This window comes from Pipistrellus hanaki (genome assembly GCF_964339955.1).
Source record: "Pipistrellus hanaki genome assembly, chromosome: 2".
NCBI classification, from domain to species: Eukaryota; Metazoa; Chordata; class Mammalia; order Chiroptera; family Vespertilionidae; genus Pipistrellus; species Pipistrellus hanaki.
The window spans coordinates 149,012,902-149,021,640 of record NC_140504.1 but is presented as its reverse complement, the minus strand read 5'-3'; positions in this window follow the sequence as shown (position 1 = coordinate 149,021,640).

Here is an 8,739-nt window from a genome sequence, read left to right as displayed (position 1 = left end):
TTGACTGAGCTCTGCTTCCATCTGTCCCCAACTTTTTCAATTAGATAACCTTTTCCACTCTGGCCCTGGAGAATCCTATGGGAATGGTGGAGTTCCTGAACCATAGTCCCCAAATGGGCAGAGCTATTACAAGATCAAATAACCCAGAGGTGGGAGGGAGAAAGACAAAAAGGAGAGAAGAAAAAGGTGGAAAAGAACGAAAAGAAACAAAAGTAAAAGAATCTACTGTGATGGATAAGTGAGGAAGCAAAGACAGATCTGAGGATGAAGGTCAGATAAATAAAAATTAATGGGTTTGTTTTGCAATATACTCTTTTTAAAAGAAATATCTTTTTATCAATTTCAGAGAGAAAGGGAGGGTGGGGGAGAGATAGAAACATCAATGATGAGAGAGAATCATTGATCAGCTTCCTCCTGCATTCCCCAGGAATCGAGCTCGCAACTGGCATATGTCCCCCACTGGGAATGGTACCTTGACCTCCTGGTTTATAGGTTGACACTAAACCACCAAGCCACTCCAGCCATGCTAGAAATTGTTTTTGTTTAAATTGAGAAAATAAAGTAGCAGAAAGAAAATATTTTTAAAAACATGAAAATTCAGGTGAATTCTGCCAGTCACTAGGGAATTTTTTCCACTGTCTTTTATTCTCCACTTTTCTCAAGGTAATGTATCCATTCCTCTGCCTGGGTTGGGATTAAGAGCGTGGACTTAGAGCCAGATTTATCTGGATCTGCCACTTCCTGGATGTGTGACAATTACTTTACTTCTTCATTAATTTTCTCATCTGTAAAATGGGAATTATTATATGAGATTATTGTGAGAGTTAAATAGGGTAGTGCATGTAATATAGAAGTTTTAAGTAGTACGTGCACACTCAGTTTTTACTTGTTATGTTTTGATGGTACCCGTGCATAGTTTTGAAAATTAAGTCACCTAGTGGAGGTAATCCAATACACAGTCCAATCCAGGCACACGTATTTATGTTTCTACCCCTTTGTTCATACTTTTCCTATCTTGAAATACTTACTTCTACCTCTTTCTCTCAGTGGATCAGAAACTACTCATCCTTTAAGCCCCTACCAGTTTCACAAACACTTATTCCAACCTTCTCTGTGAAGCCATTCTTGATCTTGCCTGTGAACTACTATAACATTTAACATCTATAAGTTTGGCTAGTGGTTCCCACAAGCTTCATCATCTATCGGTGGGGAACATCCATCCTGTGGGCAGTAGAAGGCCCACAAAATCACTTGGTCTAGCCCTGCCAAGGCATTAGAGGTGAATTAATTAAATGTTTGACCAAATATAGCAGGTTAATTTTTAAATTGATAATTTTGTATGCCCTGCAAATAAATATCCAAATGGACCTTGGTAGAAAAAAGGTTCCCCGTCCCTGACATGGTATCTTGCAAAGAAGTGACTGCTGGATAGCAATAATTCCAGATTATTCTCTCATAGCCTGCCTTGTATTCAGAAGGGTCAAAATATATGTGTAAGTGCCTCCATGAAAATATATTTCTTATTGTCTTTGGCCACTGAAAATTATAGAGGTGTCCAGAGTCTCTTGAAGGACAGAGTCTCTTTAGATGGTGGTAATAAAAGAATAAGTGATCTGGCACACGTTGCCAAGGGAAACAGAAATATCCAGAATAACTCAACTATAATCTCAGTCCATAACTATAACTGCTAACAGACATCACCAAAGGGGCTTTAAAGTCAGATCGAACAGGGCTTATGCCTTGGCCTTCTGTGTACTCATTGTGCAATTTAAAAAAAATGCATGAATCTCTATGAGGTTCAGATTCTTCATCTATAAAATTAGGGTAACAAGGTCTTCTTCATAAGATAGCTATGGAGTTTAAAGAATTTACTACAGCCGAAACCGGTTTGTCTCAGTGTTAAAGCATCAGCCTGCGGACTGAAAGGTCCCAGGTTCGATTCTGGTCAAGGGCATGTACCTTTGTTGTGGGCACATCCCCAGTTGGGGGTGTGTAAGAGGCAGCTAGTCGATGTCTCTCTCTCATTGATGTTTCTAACTATCTCTCTCCCTTCCTCTCTGTAAAAAAATCAATAAAATATATATAAAAAAAATTTACTACAGTGTCTAGCATTCAACAAATACCAGTTCCCTTCCTCTTACTAGAAGGGAAGTGAAGATAAGAAACCCCAAATAAAGTAAAATTTTCTTAAACCAAGTGCCTCCTTCTTGTCTATAACCAAAGTCAATTTTCATAGTGGATCTTTTTAAATTCAAAGAGCCAAAAGTCACGTCAGTTATAACTATGATGGAGTTAGATACTATTCTGAAGGACTGCAGTCCTAAGAGTATGTTATCTTAGCAGGCAGAGTTAAAAATCACACCCAGAATATGTTGGAGAAATAAAAAAAATAGGTCATAAATGACTTTTTTTTCCCCCATTCTAACTGTGTTATAGTTTGTTTGCTTACTTTTTATTATAAACAAGTTATAGAATGACAGGTCTTCAGATAAATTTGACCAATTTTTTTGCTATAAGTTTATCTCAAGTATAATGGAAAGGGCAAAAAAGAATCGAAAGTTCTAAAATATTTTCTCAGTGGGAAGTGGTTCCTCCTGAGATGGGATTTATTTGTCATGTCATTAAACTGGAAGAGACATGTGAGCTAGGGAAACAGAAATCCTCTTAAATACAATGTCCATTTGTGTCCTGTGAAAATTCTATTATATTTGTTATAATTTTCTGTCAGAAAGCTAGTACTTTACTGCCCTTCTATACCTTCTATAGATGGATGAAATTAATACTTACAGTCAGACTCAGAGAAAACTGATTAATCAAACTAGTAATAACCAAGATACGTAAAAGTCAGTGGGTGTCTAGCAAAGTCTTGGAATCAGAATGACGCATTTGACCACTACTGCCAGAGTGGTCAACGTCAGCAGGAGAAAAGTTAGGTGATTGACATTGTGACCAGCCAGAAGTTTCTTAGAGGTGACCTGGGACCTATGCGTATGGGGTATGTATCTAAAAACATACACCTTTGAGAATGGAAGAGAATGAAAAGGGCCATGTACACACAATGTACACACAAGTGCGTAGATACAGAGAAGAGGGAAACAAGCTTAGTAAGTGCAGGCCAGAAAAAAGAGCAGCCACTCAAGGGCAATAAATGAATGGACATTTTCTTCCCATAGAACAACAATTCTCTGACTCTTTTCTGTTGCTACAGCCCTTGGGTGGCTGCTCTTTTTTCCAGCCCACTCTTACTAAGCTTCTCTCCCTCTACCCTGTATCTACGCACTTGTGCATTATGTGTGCAGGGCCCTTTTCATTCTCTTCCATTATATGGAAGATATGGGGTGGGTATCAAAAGGAACCAGATAACGAAGATACTAAGGACTAAAAAAAAATATAGAAACAGACCTATCTGTACAGAGTTCATACAAAAAATGAACAAAACCAACCAACAAACAAAGAACAGAATTTACTAGAATACACTCTGATTAGATAAACAGGGATTTAGATATTAGGTGAAAGATTCTTAAGGCTAAAGAATAAAGCCTCCAGTTTCCCCACCAACTGCACCAACAACAGGAACTTGACGCTACTGTAACACCTGGTACCACCACGGCCAGTGCTGGTGCTCAGAGACAGCCCTGCACACCCTGGAAATGGCCGTCGCCACTGCTCCTACCACCCACTCCAGACAAGCCAAAAGCTCCATGGACAACCTCCCCATCAACAGCCTAGGTCAAAGGTAACTGAATGACAAAGGCAACTTGGAATTTGAGTTTGGACATATCCCTGGGGAAGAGGAGAGGGGAAGTCAAACTGACCCAACATGAATAAGAGAATAAGATCAGAGAGGCAAAGAGGGATTGGGACTCAGAGACTAGAAAGAGATTTTTAACTTTATGGAGAGGAATTGGCAAATATAACAACAAAAAGGTAATCAAATCTATTAGTAGTTTAGCAACTATTTCATGCCTAACACTGTATATGCACTACCTGTAAACTTCATATTCAGGCTATATGTCAGGTATGACTATCGCCGTGTTATAAATGATAAAACAAGAATCAGATAAATAAAGGGACTAATATCAAAAGGCTAGTAAGTGGCCAAGCCAGGTGTGAGTAGAAGTCAGCCTAAGTCTGCACCCTCTCCATGCTCTTCTTCATAATGCTGCCAACATAGAGTACCTGTAGTTAGGTGAATATTCATACATAAATAATGTGGTAAATGTATTTATACTTTAACTCTATAGTTTAAAGGAATTTTTAATAGTTGCATTGATTCTAAAATTCCCCATTAATGACACCTGTCCTGTGCTGTAAAAATATCTAAGTCCAGGCAATTGCTAATGAACAAGAAGTCAAGAAATGTGGCCACAGAGTAGGGAATGTTTCAGTAGGAATGTTTCCATCTTTACAGTGGAGATCTGGAGGTTCTGTTTGGCCTCAGGCAAACTATGGAGACACGTCCTCCTGAGAATGGAAGATGGATCAGGCCATCATTATCCTGTTTTGTTCTCCGACAACAAAGAAGGTTTTTCACATTATCTCACTTATAAGTGCAATATAATGAACAAAATAAACACACAAACAAAACAGGTCCAGAGGCATGGATGTATGGAACAGACTGACAGACCTAAGAGGGAAGGTGGTGGTGGGGAAAGGAAGAGATTAACCAAATAATTTTTATGCATATATGCATAGCCCATGGACATGGACAATAGTTTGGGGAAGGCCTGGAGTAGGGCAGGGGATGGGTGGATGAGGACAAAGAAGGAGAAAATGGGAGGCATCTGTAATACTGTCAACAATTTTTTAAAAATGAAGTATAAAGTTAAGTCTACATAAGGGACCAAATTTAAGAAAAATATGGGCAGTGTCAAACCATTTTAAGCTTCATATGTAATTTGTTTTGAGAATGAACTTTATTTACATCTTTTTATTTATTTATTTATTTTTCTTTTTTTTCTTCTTTTTTTTTTATTTATTTATTTATTTATTTTTTACATATTTTCTTGATTTTTTTTTTATTGCCCCCCTCCCTCCCTCCCACACATCCCCTCCCTCCCCATAGTTTTATGTCCATTGGTTGTACTTATATGCATTTATACAAGTCCTTCGGTTGATCTATTATCTCCCCCTGATATCCCTACCCTCCCCACTGTAATTTGACAGTCTGCCTGTTGCTTTACTTTCTCTATATCTGTCTCTTGGTTCATCAGTTTATAAAGATCTTTATCATCCACCGATGTGTGAGGTCATGTGGTGTTTCTCTTTCGTTGATTGGCTTATTTCACTCAGCATGATGCTCTCCAATTCCATCCAGGTTGCTGCAAATGATGAGAATTCCTTCTTCTTTATGGCAGCATAGTATTACATTGTGTAGATGTACCATAGTTTTTGGATCCAATCATCTGCTGACGGGCACCTAGGCTGTTTCCAAATTCTGGCTATTGTAGATTGTGCTGCTATGAACATAGGGGTGCATATATCCTTTCTGATTGGTGTTTCTAGTTTCTTGGGATATATTCCTAGAAGTGGGATTACTGGGTCAAATGGGAGTTCCATTTTCAGTTTTTTGAGGAAACTCCACACTGTTCTCCACAGTGGTTGCACCAGTCTGCATTCCCACCAGCAGTGCACGAGGGTTCCTTTTTCTCCGCAACCTCGCCAACACTTGTCGTTTGTTGATTTGTTGATGTTGGCCATTCTGACAGGTGTGAGATGGTACCGCATTGTTGTTTTGATTTGCACCTCTCGGATAATTAGTGACTTTGAGCATGTTTTCATGTGCCTTTTGGCCTTCCTTCTGTCTTCTTTTGAAAATATTCTGTTTAGGTCCACTGCCCATTTTTTAATTGGATCATTCATCTTCCTTTTATTTAGTTGTATAAGCTGTCTGTAAATGTTGGAGATTAAACCTTTATCAGTGGTAATATTTGCAAATATGATCTCCCACACCGTGGGCTTTCTTGTTGTTTTATTGATGGTTTCTTTTGCTGTAAAAAAGCTTTTTATTTTGAAGTAGTCCCATTTGTTTATTTTCTCTTTAGCTTCCATTGCCCTAGGGGCAGTATCAGTGAAGAAGTTATTTTGGCATACGTCTGAGATTTTGCTACCTGTGGATGCTTCTAGTATTTTTATGGTTTCCCGTCTGATGTTTAAGTCCTGTATCCATTTTGAGTTTATCCTTGTGAATGGTGTAAGTTGGTGATCTAGTTTCATTCTTTTGCATGTGTCTGTCCAATTTTCCCAACACCATTTATTGAAGAGACTGTCTTGACTCCATTGTATATTCGTGCCTCCTTTGTCAAATATTAATTGAGCATAGTGATTTGGGTTGATATCTGGGTTCTCAATTCTATTCCATTGATCTATTTGTCTGTTCTTGTGCCAGTACCAGGCTGTTTTGAGAACAGTGGCTTTGTAGTATAGTTTGAAGTCTGGTATTGAGATCCCTCCTACTTTACTCTTCTTTCTCAGAATTGCTGTGGCTATTCGGGGTCTTTTATTGTTCCAAATGAACTTTTGGAGAGTTCTTTCTAGGTCAGTGAAATATGTCGTTGGTATTTTAATGGGGAGTGCATTGAACCTATAGATTGCTTTAGGAAGTATGGACATTTTGATGATGTTGATTCTACCAATCCATGAACATGGTATGTTCTTCCATCTCCTTACATCTTCCTCTATCTCTTTTTTCAGTGTCGTGTAGTTTTCCGCAAATAGGTCCTTTATTTCTTTAGTTAAATTTATTCCTAGGTATCTTAATTTTTTTGGTGCGATGGTGAATGGAATTGCTTTTTTAGCCTCTGCTTCTGTAGTTTCACTGTTGGTGTATAGAAATGCCATGGATTTCTTGGCATTAATTTTATATCCTGCTACGTTGCCAAATTCATTTATTAAGTCAATTAGTTTTTTAATGGAGTCTTTTGGGTTTTTTATGTACAATATCATGTCATCTGCAAATAAGGATAACTTTACTTCTTCTTTTCCAATTTGGATGCCTTTTATTTCCTCCTCTTGTCTAATTGCAATGGCTAGTACTTCCAGAACTATGTCAAACAGGAGTGGCGAGAGTGGGCATCCCTGTCTTGTTCCTGTTCTTAGAGGGAATGGTTTTAGTTTTTGCCCATTGAGTATAATGTTGGCTGTGGGTTTATCATATATAGCTTTTATTATGTTGAGGTATGATCCTTGTACTCCCACCTTTTTAAGAGTTTTTAACAGGAAAGGGTGTTGGATTTTGTCAAATGCTTTTTCTGCGTCAATTGATATGACTATATGATTTTTATCTTTCAATTTGTTTATGTGATGTATCACGTTTATTGATTTGCGGATATTGTACCATCCTTGCATTCCTGGAATAAATCCTACTTGGTCATGGTGTATGATCTTTGTGATGTTCTTCTGAAGTCGATTTGCTAGAATTTTGTTGAGTATTTTGGCATCTATGTTCATGAGGGATATTGGCCTGTAATTCTCTTTCATTGAGTTGTCTTTATCTGGTTTTGGTATTAGGGTGATGTTGGCTTCATAGAAGGAGTTCGGAAGTGTTCCTTCCTCTTGGATTTTTTGGAATAGTCTGAGGAGGATAGGTTTTAGTTCTTCCTTGAATGTTTGGTAAAACTCTCCTGTGAAGCCATCTGGCCCTGGGCTTTTGTTTGCTGGAAGCTTTTTGATGACGGTTTCAATTTCTTCCCACGTCACTGGTCTATTGAGATTTTTAGATTCTTCCTGATTGAGTTTTGGCAGTTTGTATTTTTCTAGGAATATGTCCATTTCCTCCAGGTTGTTTAGTTTGTTGGAATAGAGTTGTTCGTAGTATTTTGTAACAATCTGTTGTATTTCGGTGGGGTCTGTTGTTATTTCACCTCTTTCATTTCTGATTTTGTTTATTTGGGTCCTCTCTCTTTGTTTCTTGGTTAGCCTGGCTAGAGGTCCATCAATCTTGTTTATCCTTTCGAAGAACCAGCTCTTGGTTTTGTTGATCTTATGTATTGTTTCTTTGGTCTCTATGTCATTTATCTGTGCTCTGATTTTTGTTATTTCCTTCCTTCTGCTTACACTGGGCTTTTCTTGTTGCTCTTTTTCTAACTCTTTGAGTTGTAGAGTTAGTTCATCTGTTACCATTTTTTCTAGTTTTTTGCAATAGGCTTGTAAGGATATGAACTTCCCTCTCAAAACTGCTTTTGCTGTGTCCCATAGATTTTGGATTGTTGTGTTTTCATTGTCATTTGTTGCCAGGATGTTTTTAATTTCTTCCTTGATTTCTCTGGTAACCCAGTCCTTGTTTAATAGCATGTTGTTTAGTCTCCATGTATTTGATTTCTTTGGATTATTTTTATTGTAATTAATTTCCAGTTTTATGCCACTATGGTCTGAGAAGATGCTTGATATGATTTCTATCTTCTTGAATTTGAAGAGACTTTGCCTATGTCCCAAAATGTGGTCTATCTTTGAGAATGTCCCATGTGCACTTGAGAAGAATGTATATTCTGTGGCTTTGGGGTGGAATGTTCTAAAGATGTCAATTAATTCCATCTGGTCTAGTGAGTCGTTTAGGATTGATATTTCTTTGCTGATTTTTTGTTTAGATGATTTGTCGAAGGGTGACAGTGGGGTATTAAAATCTCCTACTATGATTGTATTGCTATTAATCTCTCCCTTAATGTCCTCCAGCAGTTTTTTTATGTATTTGGGTGCTCCTGTATTGGGTGCATATATATTTACCAGGGTTATTTCTTCTTG